Source organism: Ailuropoda melanoleuca, chromosome 17, assembly GCF_002007445.2.
Source record: "Ailuropoda melanoleuca isolate Jingjing chromosome 17, ASM200744v2, whole genome shotgun sequence".
NCBI classification, from domain to species: Eukaryota; Metazoa; Chordata; class Mammalia; order Carnivora; family Ursidae; genus Ailuropoda; species Ailuropoda melanoleuca.
In genome coordinates this window covers 39101992-39114144 of record NC_048234.1, presented here as the reverse complement: position 1 = coordinate 39114144, position 12153 = coordinate 39101992, and the positions used below count along the sequence as shown (strand labels likewise).

At 43.8% G+C, this 12153-nt stretch overlaps 1 long non-coding RNA gene across 1 annotated transcript in view; it reads left to right on the top strand.

Moving 5' to 3' along the window:
* Window positions 1–8811: 8811 nt before the first annotated feature.
* The window catches only part of LOC109488970, a 35008-nt gene continuing 31666 nt past the window's right edge, over window positions 8812–12153 (top strand). Inside the window, exons 1-2 of the long non-coding RNA XR_002141881.1 lie at window positions 8812–9063; window positions 10731–10783. This is a non-coding gene — a long non-coding RNA (uncharacterized LOC109488970). The remainder of the gene's footprint in view (window positions 9064–10730; window positions 10784–12153) is intronic.

Genomic DNA, 12153 nt, shown 5'->3' with positions numbered 1-12153 from the left:
GGAGCAATTTTCCATTCAAAGCTCCCACCTTGCAAATCTATTTCCATTTCTTCATTTGGCACAGCCAATATTGGATCTGCCTCTTGGTTCCATATCCATCTGGGGGAATCATTTGGCTGAAATAGAAGGATTAGCAAATGCTTCCCAAATTAGTTATATTACATTACATTCTATACGGCAATTTGTCCACATTTTTAAGAAAAATAAAGGCAGGGGGGGTGTAAAATAAAGACAGTTACTTATAACAGTGGCCACACTGACTTTTACTGATAAATAAGTTTGTATGTGTTTTTACATATGTCATCTTACTATTTCATCCTCGCCACAGCCCTGGTTGGAATGTCATATGGAATTGTTTGTCTTGCCAGGAACTCATATCCCAGTGATGCTTGAATAGTGCTTTTATCTGAGAGAAGAGCTTATCTCGCCTGCTCATGTGTTTCTCTGAGATCAGCTGACCTCAAATGTCACCTGACACAGTGCAGACAGAGCCAACGGTGCATTCACCTTACCTCATTCAGGGGCCACTGTGCCACCACGTGTGACTCAGCAGTGAGAGTGAATGGTATTAGCGAACAAAAGCCAACCACGCAGGATGGCGGTCCCTTCCCTCTCTAACACTGGGAGTCTGGGGGTCTGAGCAGTAATACAACGAGAAACAATATGCTTCCTACTCCACGGATGGGTGCAAGCTGTCCTATAGCTCATGCTAGATGACGTCAAAGACACTTCTATCCAAATAAATGGGTATCAAAATCATTTTCGGGGAGGAGCAGGGGGTGTAGGGTTAGTGCCAAGGAGATGAAGAATAGCCAGGTGATCTCAGGCAGCCACTTCCTGGGGGATGACCTGAGGTGACAGCATGAGCTTTGAATGCAGAGTTAGGGACTTTACTGCAAACCTGCTCTGTCTCACACCACTTTTGACTTTGGAAGAATCTTTGATTTCCTCTTGAAAATGGTGAGTTGGGGCCAGATAATTTCTCAAGTTTCTTCCAACTCCAGCTCAAAAAATAGAATCATGGAAAATCAAATTGGTTTTATAGTGTGTCTGGGCTCAAAGCAGCAGGAATTGCTGCTGCCTGCCTCAATTAGACATTAACAACCACATTTAAAAGAAAATGGAATATAACCCAATGACCATGACAGGAACTGGTCATAGCAACCCCGACAACACAACCAGACTAGATGCATTTAAGTTGCAGGAAGGAAGAGGTACCATCAGAAGAAGTAACAGGCTCCCTGTGCTACAGATGCAGAGAATGTGGAGGCTGCCGCTGTGTGAGGGCAGTGGAGCTTGGCTTCAACCAAGAAGAGAAGACAACAGAGCCATCTTCTTGAGTGAAACATTAAGATCCTGGCCAGCAGTGGCCATGCCACACAGCATAGAGAATCTCATTGGGTTAAATGATTAATTTCATCCATGAGCGATAAGAGATTTGAGAGTTTGACTCCTGGGTGTATTTGGGTGGAATGAGACAATACAGTGATAAAGGGACAACTACCAAGTTCTCGAAAATGCATGCTTCTTTAATGGCTTCCTGTATTGGTGAACTGGAGTGGGGAAAAGGGTGCTGATGGAAATGTATTCTTCATCCAAATGCATATAGCTTCCTCTCTCCTTTTGCAGTTTTTGCATAGTCTTTCGGGAACTGAACTTGGCGCAGTGGCTTGGGCTGCCTGTTCGTCCAACACCAAGGGTGCTGTCAGCACTCTGAAGATAGTCCATAATCGTATTTGCTTTGGCCTCTCAGCTTCAAGGGCAGATGGCTGTCATGCTGATTGGAAGGGAGGTGTTGTGACAGGGGGAAGGGCATGTGCCAGAGCTAGCCAGAAAAGGATGTGGGGATGCTTCCATACAAAACAACTATTTCTAGAAACGTTCTAGGGAATTCTAGAAACTTCTAGAAATTTCTAGAAACAAATGTGATCGCACTCCAGGGGCCAGAAGTGTCCTCAAATTCGCAGTGCAGGAGGACTCAGGCTTGGGTGGAGGCCAAAGAGAATACAACCTGATGGGCACAGTCCTGAGGCACAGCAGCTTCAGATCCCATCACCTTGGAAACTTGATCCCATCCTTTTGCATCATATGGGTTCATCTGGCCAGTTTGGCTTTGGCCTCCGGCTCAGCTCTGGGACATCAGAAGCTCTTCTTTATAGCAGCTACAGGGAAAATATTTGTGGAGAGCCCACTGTGAACCATATACATTTGTTGGACCTGGTTTAGGTCTTGCCTGGAAATTCAGAAGCTACCAAGAGAAGGTGTGAGCTGGGGTCCCACAGAGTCACACCTCTTGGTCCAGGCAGTCCTATTTTTCTGCATTCATAAGGAGCTCTTCATGGGCTGAATTACTTCCTGCTATGCTATACAAATCATAAAATATCTGATGGGCATCTAATTAGTACCCAGTACTGTAGAGGGGGTGATGCCCCAGGAGATAAGGATTCTCAAGGAGCTCACCACCTAATCAAGCATCTAAAATCGGATTAGGGGCCCACAGATTAGGGGCTAATCACATAATCATTCTGTGATATGGGAATGTCTCTGGACCACTTAACAACACTGATAAATGAATATGCTATTATTTCTGGTAATACTTATATTTTATAGCTTAGTCTATAACCTTGCGTGTGTAGTGTCTTAGAGCTGCCATGCCAAACCACCACAAACTGGGTGTCTTGAAAGAACAGAAATGTACTCTCTCACAGTTCTGGAGACCAGAAGGCTGAAACCAAGGTGCTAGGAGGGCTGCACTTCCTTTAGTGCTTAAGGACAAGTGTCATTGCTTGACAACAGCATCCCTCATGCCATGCAAGGTAATACATTCACAGGTGTGATGGCTAATTTTATACATCAAGTCGGCTGGGCTAAGGGATGCCCAGAGAGCTGAGAAAACATTAGTTCTGGGCATGTCTGTGAGGGTGCATTAGGGAAGAGATTCACATTTGAATCAGTAGGCTGAGTAAGGAAGATCCACCCTCACCAACACGGGTGGGAAACATATAATTTGTTGTGGGCTCAGACAGAACAAAAAGGCAGAAGAGCAGTTTCTCTCTCTTTTTGAGTTGGGCCATCCATCTCCTCTTTCTTCAGACTTGGTGCTCCTGGTTCTTGGGCCATTGGGCTGGGACTGAATTCTACTACTGGCTTCCCTGGTTCTCTAGCTGGCAGAGAGCAGACTGTAAGGCTTCTCACCTTCCATAACCAATTCCTTTAATAAATCTCCTCGTATATAAATCTATATACCCTCGGAGCTCTGTTTCTCTGGAGAACACTGTAAGGCAATACCCAGGGATGAGGGTGAGGAAGGACATTCATGGTAGATGAGGACCAGATCAAGCCGACAGAAAGTCGCAGTCTTATTTTTCCAGGTATATGTTTCAGTAAATACAACTCAGCATAACACATCTGCAGAGTGCACTTCACCTCTCCGCAGTGGGAAAATGGTCTCATGTGTGTCCGGGGACAGTAAGGACTTGGCATCGAAAGCCCTCAAGAGAGGGGGCAAAGCTACTTTGAACAGTGGATTTGGCTCAGACGATGCTCATTCATGTTCTCTTTTCTTCCTTCCTTTCCCCTCTCTCCCCTTAGCTGAAAGATGCCAGAACATCTTTGCTTTGAAGGTTTGCCTTTTTCTCTTCATTAAGATACAAATTTGGCATCTCTTAACCCCGCTTGCTATTTATGGATTCCTGCTTATACCCAGGGTCCCCTGCCAGGCCTGAGTTTGGCTGATGAACCCTTAGGTTCTCTTTTCCCATCTTTCACTGTTTCATCCAACAGGGGACTTTAGCCGACAATGACTTACTTAAGGGCCAAGAAATGCCCCATAAGAACAGGCCATTGTGTGTTATCAATGGGGGCTTCAGAAACCTCCTGGTCAGGGTTGGGTTTTGTTGCTGTGGTCGTGGTTTTGTTTTTGTTTGTTTTTTTTTTTTAAATAAGGAGGTGGAGAGTCTCTGTCTCAGTCAGACAATGAGGACATTATCTTTATTTAAGAGAGACAGAAAAAGATCACAATAAAATTTGAAACATCACTTATGGTTTTATCCTCATATCAGCCATATGTTATACACTTACCATCTAAAAGTCCAAAACAATGAAAAAGAGGAGGGAAAAGAAAGTGAAGAATAAATCCTACTTCCACAAAGTAGTTTCTACTTTATTTTCTCTATCTTGTTTTTCTGCGATACACGCACGCGTGCACACACACACACATGCACATGAATATTGCAAGTAAAGTTTTGATATAACTAAGTTATCATAATACCACCTTTTCAAATACTATTGTAACCACCTTTTCATACTCAAAAGTTATCCCCAAAATTCATTAATACAATAAGATTTGTAAAGTTGACAAATGGTTTCAGAAACATCCGTGCTACTGAACATTTTTGATCCGTAAATTTCTTAGTTAATGATATGCATGGAAAAATGGATTTAAATATCCTGTGGCTATCCTCTGAAAAGTGGGCTTATCCCACAGTTGGATAATTTAATTATTCCTTTCTTCATTCATCTGAGTATTTCCACCAGGAAAGCACTATGCTAGATGTTGAGGACAAAACGATGGGGCCCTCTGGCTGGCTCAGTTGGTAGAGTATGTGCCTCTTGATCTTGGGGTGGTGAGTTTCAGCCCACATTGCATGTGGATGCTTTTTAAAAAAATAAAAAAATAAAAGCTTCCCCACCCATGCTGGTGTCCCCAAGCCTCAGAGTCACTGATTTATTCTCGAGAATCCTCTACTCACATCTATCCTCATGGATGAACTTCAGGACGTTCAACTTGCAGAGATTAAGCCACTTCTAAATGGTAAGACTGGTACACAAAACTTCCAGGACTTTGACTACCAGGAACATGACGTAGAAACAACTCATAGTATCATTCACGTCGCCATAAGAGTCCTACCAAAGGGAAACAGACCAGTTACTCTGACCTATCATGACAGTGGCCTCAATCATAAATCCTGTTTCAATGCGGTCTTTAACTTTGAGGATATGCAAGAGATCACCCAGCACTTTGCTGTCATGTGGATGCCCCAGGCAGACAGGAAGGTGCACCCTCCTTCCCTACAGGGTACCAGTACTCCACAATGGGTGAATTGGCCAAAATGCTGCCTCCTGTTCTTACCCACTTAAGTCTGAAAAGCGTCCCTGGGATTGTAGTTGGAGCTGGCGCTTATATCCTCAGCAGATTTGCATTCAATCATCCAGTGCTTGTAGAAGGCCTGTGCTCACAAACCTTGACCCTTGTGCTAAAGCTGGATTGACTGGGCAGCTTCCAAAGTAAGCACCAAATGGTGTTCATTGGCTCATCTCTCGATCCTCTCTCAAAATGTCTTACTTATATTTTTATTTATCCACTGGAGTATATACAGTTAAAGGCAAAACATTTTAGGTATACAGTTTGCTGAACATTTTTATATGTAATTGCCACCCAATCAGTATAAAGAATATTTTCAGCTTTGAGGATTCCCTAGTGCCTTTTCTTTAATTAATACTTCCTTTCCTTCCCACACGTAACTCTTATTCTGACTTCTGTCACCCTAGATTGGTTTTATCTGCTCTTAAACTTCATATAATTACAATGATAGAATATGTATTTTGTATCCGGCTTCTTCCATTCATTATTGTCATGTCAGTGATCTCCTCCATGTCGTGTAGCAGTAGCGCTTTTTAATCCTTGTTCAGTAGTTTGCGGTGTGAATACACAAAGCATGTTGTTTGTTTTTGGTTATTATGAATAAAGCTCCTGTGAACATTCTTTTCAAAAAAATGATGACAAGGCCTATCCCTGCCTTGCGGATTTCACAGTGAGATGATTTATGGTTAATGAGGCAAAGACAATGAAAGAGAAATCACAGGATCCGGTGAGAGAGAGAGAGGAAGGTATAGAAGTCCCATTGGCCTGAAGGAAGGGACATCTGAACGGGGTTTTAAGAGTAGACATTTTTCAGATGAAGTGAAAGGAACAGAGGGGCATGGGGGCGGGGCAGAGACGATGAGCAGAAGGAAAGACAGAAAGGCAGGTAAGAAGAACAAAAATGGGAGGAGCACCATAACATGGAAGGGAAACTTCAACTCGTGGACGTTCTTCGAGCACAACGTGAAGAGGCGAGCCTGAAGGGTGTTGTGGGGTCTGCGGTGGACACCTGCTTTGGCTTGCTTGTCTGTCTGTCCAGTATGGCTCCTCTTTATTTTGGCAAAACCTTGATTTTCCTTTGGGGAGCTGCTACTTCCCCCACTCTGTATCTTTGTGGTTTGGGGCAAGCGTCTACCGAATTTGGGGCTCCAAAGATGAGTGCATACCCGTGCCTAGCCAGACAAAAATCCCATCCTTTCTGGAACAGGTACATACCCAGGAGATTGTACAGGACAAGTAACACTGGTGTTGGAATAGACAAGCCTTAATCTCCGCGCTTGGTTTCTCTCGCACAAAAAACCCAACACATGTATTCCTAATGAAGTGGCTCTTGAGGATGTCTTCCTCCAAATGGTGACTTGGAGATCCAGGCTCTTTTCACCTAATAGCTGTGTGACCCTGGGGCCACCTGCTGAAACCTCCAGACCAGTCAGCGAGCGCGGCAGAAGGCAGTTTGAGGATCTGGGCCTGGGGGGAGGAGCTTCACTCCCACTTCCACTTCATTGGTCTGGAGGGGTCACATGGTCTGACCTAGCTGCAAGGGACCTGGGAAATGTAGTTTAGCTGTATGCCCGGGAGGGAAAGGAAATAGCTTGCGGAGTGCGTCGTATTAAGTGTCTGTCACACCCAGGCTGGGCTGATCAGAGCCAATGAACACAAGTCCTGAAATTGTTCTTTCCTAAAATTACTAGGAAACAAGTTTGTGGGAGGTGTAGGTGGGAAGGAGAGAAAGTTTACTGAAGTGGCAAAACTATTATCTGGAGCTTCTGGCCCCTAAAAGGAAGAACTTACCTGAGAAAGAAGTCAACACAAAAAACGAGAGAGGAGAGATGGGGGCGCGCCGGGCCTTGACAGATGCCTAAGGCTCAACGCAAGAAGACAGAGCCCTGCAAGTAATCTCTGGCTCTCCGGGCTCTGCAAGAGTACAGTCAGCAGTTCCGCGACTCCGGGGCCTCAAAGTCTACACCGTAGGCACCTCGCTTGTCTGACAGACCCACCCGGAGAAAGACGAATTCTTGGCATTATTGTTTGAACTCCTGGATCCATCTGGAACCAGACCCATGCCTTGGAATTTTCAGCCTCGTAAGCCAATAAGCATTTTTTTTAAACCTAAACCTTTTTAAGTTAGTATTTTGTGCTTTGCTACCAACAAAATCCTGATAAATATGCATTAATGTCCTAGGAGCTAGTGAAAGGTTTTAAGCAGGGGAGTGGCACAGATTCTTGTCCGAAAGAGGCCAGAGTGGGTAACACAAGCTCTCTGCAGCATATCCCACCTATTGTCCCTGAAAAGAGGCAGAGTCATCTCGCTTCTGTGTAGGTTTTTCAATACATAATTAGTGTTCATTTTGCCATCAGAATTCACATTTGAATGCAAATGTGAAAGATTTGGGTAAAGCAAAATAGCCTTTATGGGACCATCTTGGAAGCTTCTGAGTTTCTTGCTTTCAGCTCAAAGGTTTTGAGGCTGGCACTGAAAGCCAGGGCTCTTCTGTAGCTTTTCTGGCCCCTCCAGGACCAATAAATGTTTAAAATCTTGCAGCAGAAAGATATGGTGGGATTTTAGCACTGGGTCTTAGGAAAGGGATTGAGTGAAATGAATGTTTACCTTTGGGGATGAAATTGATCCTGGGAGAGAACCCAGAAGTTTACATAGTGTCTTGGGGGCACTGTAAATGTCATTCCCATAGGTGGCCCCAGTGGGGCAGTGGTGAACGTTACCCTGAAGTCCAGAAAGTGGAATAAGACCACTGTCACTGTAACCTATTTCCCTAGACACTGACAGTCACCACCAGCATTCCCTCTCATTGCCAGCTGGAAAGAATACTTGGTCTTTGAGCTTACGTTAGGAAAGTGTCTGTGTTTTGTTTTTATTTTATTTTATTTTCAAATATTTTATTTGTTTGTCAGAGAGAGAGAGCACAAACGGGGGGAGGGCAGGCAGAGGGAGAAACAGGCTCCCCGCTGAGCAAGGAGCCCGATGCGGGACTGGATCCCAGGACCCTGGGATCATGACCTGAGCTGAAGGCAGATACTTCACAACTCAGCCACCCAGGCATCCCAGCGTCCGTGTTTAAATCAAAGTGAGGGTGGCCTCAATGGGCGCAAACGAGACAAGTGGGCTTTGAACCTAACAGTACATCTACTTTGGGGAAGACAAGATGGCCGAGTGGGGCGTGGCTAAGCGAGAGCGGGTGGGCCATGGTTTCTACCCCGCTTGCTCCAGATAGATCTGTGTTTACACTGAATATATGTGCTCTGGAATACTAGCATACTTGCTGCCTTCGTAGGATCAAATACCAGCATTTCTTCTTGTCAGCTCTTCCTTAATTTTGAAGAGACAGAAAGCAGACGTTTTCCTTGAAGCAGCTTCTGCCGATAAGTATCCCAGATCATCTCAAGAATTCCAATTTAGCTTATCTCCTCGGCCATACTGCCAGGGGAAATGCCAGACTTCTCATTTAGAGAAGCCAGAAGGTCACCCGAGTTCATGTGGAAGAGTGGTTGATATATTTTTTCTTCCACCTTGAATTTTAGTTGCAGACTGTCCTAAAACATTAAGAGGTGATTTCTCCTTCAACTTTTTTTTCCCTTCAGTCACCAGAGTATCTTTCTGCAGATCTGAGGACGGCATTAGGAGGCTTGAACCTGCTATCCTAGGAGAAAATTCCTTAAGTGATCTGTGTCTGACCTGCCCTAGCAGTAAAGCCGAAGTAACGCCTCTTCCTTGTCAAGATCTGTGAAACACATCGCCACCTCGCCTGCCTGATGGCTTTATTTAAAGATAAATCTTCATGAATTCACACAACATCTATTTCTACTGTGAAAATTTCCAATAACAGATTTCCCCTTGTCTTAGGCTGTTTGACAGGCATTTTAGAGTCGAGCCATCGTTCCTGAGAAGAATCTTGTTTGGAGAGGTGGGTCCCAAATCTTTTTGCTTTGCATTATTTTTAATCATGATAATTCTTCTGGGTATCCCTTGAAACTCTTTAATGAAGACAAAATGAGCAGTTCTATGCATAAGGACAACAAAAATGCAAGTGCACGCTAGACATGTGGATCTGTTGTCCTTAATCTAAGGATTTACTAGGCTTATCTCTTTTTTATTTTACCCAAAATACTACTCCTGTGATGGAGTCTACCTGTGTTCTAGAATCAGAGAGAAAGAATTCCTTCTCCCTCACTGAAGTCATCAGAGCTTGGAAGAGGAGAAAAGCAGGGAAAATGAGCCCATTTTGGAAATGTGTCAAGTAGTGTTTATTCATACAAATTTGTAACCACTTTGCAAGGTGATTTAGAAAAGTGGTGTTTACCCCACTTGGAATGGCTTTCCTTCTCCCTTTGGGTTCTCGATAGCCCTCTCATCATAAAAGGCAGAATTCCAGGCTCCTGTCACTCATTCAGTCATTCATCAAACATTTATCAAGGTCCTACTAAGGGCCAGGCCCTGTCCTAGGTACTTGAGACGCACTGGTGAACAAAGTCAACAGAGGCTGTCAGTCCTCTTGATGCTTCCCTTCCTCCCTGCGGCCGATAACCAAGCTCTCTTTCCTCTGACATGCTTCAACATTTAGAGGCTGAAACACTGAATTTCATTCGTACACATGTACTTCTCTGTGCGGTGACCTGTTTTTCAGAAGCTAGACTTAATGGCCTGGAGTTAAATGCACAGGCCCTGCAATCAGGCCTGAGTCAGAGCCCACCTGACAGGACCTTAGCCTAAGTAAGGGCTCACATTTCTCAGCCCCATTTTCCTCAACGGTGGAATGGGGAAAACAGAGCTACCAAATCCACAGAGTTGTTGCAAGGGTTACATGAGAAACTCATGCAAAATACTTAGCCCTGCCTGTGGCATGTGCAAAACGTACAGTAAGTGTTAGTTCTTTTATTCCATGTTGAGTGTGAGCGTTTCCTGAAATGCTGTACAAATCCAAGTGATCCAGAAATATCTTTAAAACTGCCTAAAACTGCCCTCGTCCCCAATCCACTGTGCAGGCTAGAAAGTCACTTTCGGTCACTACTGACTTCTGTCTTCCTAGATTTCTTAAGAATCTGAGAGTCTGGAAGTTATGGGGAAGGGAGTTTCTCTCATGTCCCTGTTATCACAATCATTGTAGTGGCTCTCTGGTTTGGGGCCATGCATGAGCTTCTTTAGGGGCTCAATGCCACCCCCACCATTCCCTTAGAGGTCCTGCGAGCTCAACAGGGTGCTTCTGGGAGACAACCCCTCTAGGTCCCTATTTCTCCAAGAGCTGTATACCTCTGCCCCCTTCCTGGTGTGGGGGAAATCTCCGCTTCTCTTTTGTTGCCCTGAATATAAGACTGCTTTCCGTGCTTTGAATCAAGGACACCCAGGAAAATGTCTTCATCAATCCAGGCTTTTGCATAAGCAAGAAGAGCTGGCCTACTTCCAGAAACTTCAGTTCCTGCCCTGCCACAAAATTCCCCTGAGGCAAAGGCACTGAAAGAAGGAAGGAGCCCATCTGGAAACAGAGAGGGACCTGGGAAGGGTAACTATAGCGAGAAGAAACTGAAACAAATATCTCAATACTAATTTCCTGCAACTTCGGGTTATTCTTTGCAGTTGGGGCCACACGTCACCCGACAAACAGCCTTGAACACGGGGAACCCATTTAGGTGAGCAAACCTATTCTATGCACATTTGAGTAGGGTTGATATGGTTGAAATGGATGTGGCTTACTTCCAGGACATCATCTATGAGTCATAAACCCAGGGAGTCTCCTGTCTTATCACTCCAGATAGCATTCTATGAAAGGAATGTCTGCCTTGGGTCTTGTTGATGGAGGGACCGTTACTAGGAAGGGCCAGGAGGACCACTTCATCCAATCACAAGGTCCCGTTGCTTGGACTCTGAGACTTTCTACCTTTTACTTTCATGCAAATGTTGTGAATAAATAGTATGACTCATATTTTCAGAGATACCATGTGCCATCCTCCAACTTTGGGACATAGAATTCCACTCCTGTTGTTCCTAGCTCTTTCAAATTTAACAATTACTATCCTTTTTTTCCTTTTGGGTAATTTTTGTTCAATCTTTTTTTTTTACGTCTTTTGATTTATATTTTTTATTTGGAGTATAATTAACATACAGTTTTACGTCAGTTTCAGGCGTACGTTACAGTGATTCAACGATTCTGTTACTCATTGCTCATCACGATAATGATACACTTGATCCCCTTCACTTATTTCCCCCATCCCCCCACCCAACCCCTCTCTGGAAACCACCAGTTTGTTCTCTACAGTTAAGAGTCTATTTCTTGGTTTCTCTCTCTCTCTCCCTCTCTCTCTCTCCCTCTTTTTTTTTCCTTTGCTCATTTATTTCTTAAGTTCCACATATGAGTGAAATCATATGATATTTGTCTTTCTCTGCCTGACTAGCATTATGCACTCTAGATTCGTCCAAGTTGTTGCAAATGGCAAGATTTCATTCTTTTTTATGGTTAAGTAATATTCCACTGTATGTATACGCCACAACTTTTTTATCCATTCATCTATCAATAGACACTCGGGCTGCTTCCATATCTCAGCTATTGTAAATAATGCTGCAGTAAACATAGGGGTGCACATATCTTTTCAAATTATTGTTTTTGTTGTCTTTGGATAAATGCCGAGTAGTGGAATTACTGGATCATATAGTAATTCTATTTTTAATTTTTTGAGGAAAGTCCATGAAGTTTTCACAATGGCTGTACCAATTTAATCTTAATAGAAAAGTTTCAGACTCTAACTGAGAGGGTCATCCAAGAAAAAGAAGCACATTCAGAAATATTTGTTCCAAGGTAATAGAGAAGGAAAGAATATACTATTACCAAAGAGTTTTTCCTGCATTGAATTAGAAAGTATGCATAGGTCAGACCTGCTTATATTTTGAAGTGAATAGTTTAGGGGAAAATATGCAGAGGAATAAAACTCATTTTGATGTTTAGCACAGTAATTAAGTGTGCAGACCCTGTGTCAACCAGGCTAGAATCCCAGCTCCTGCACTC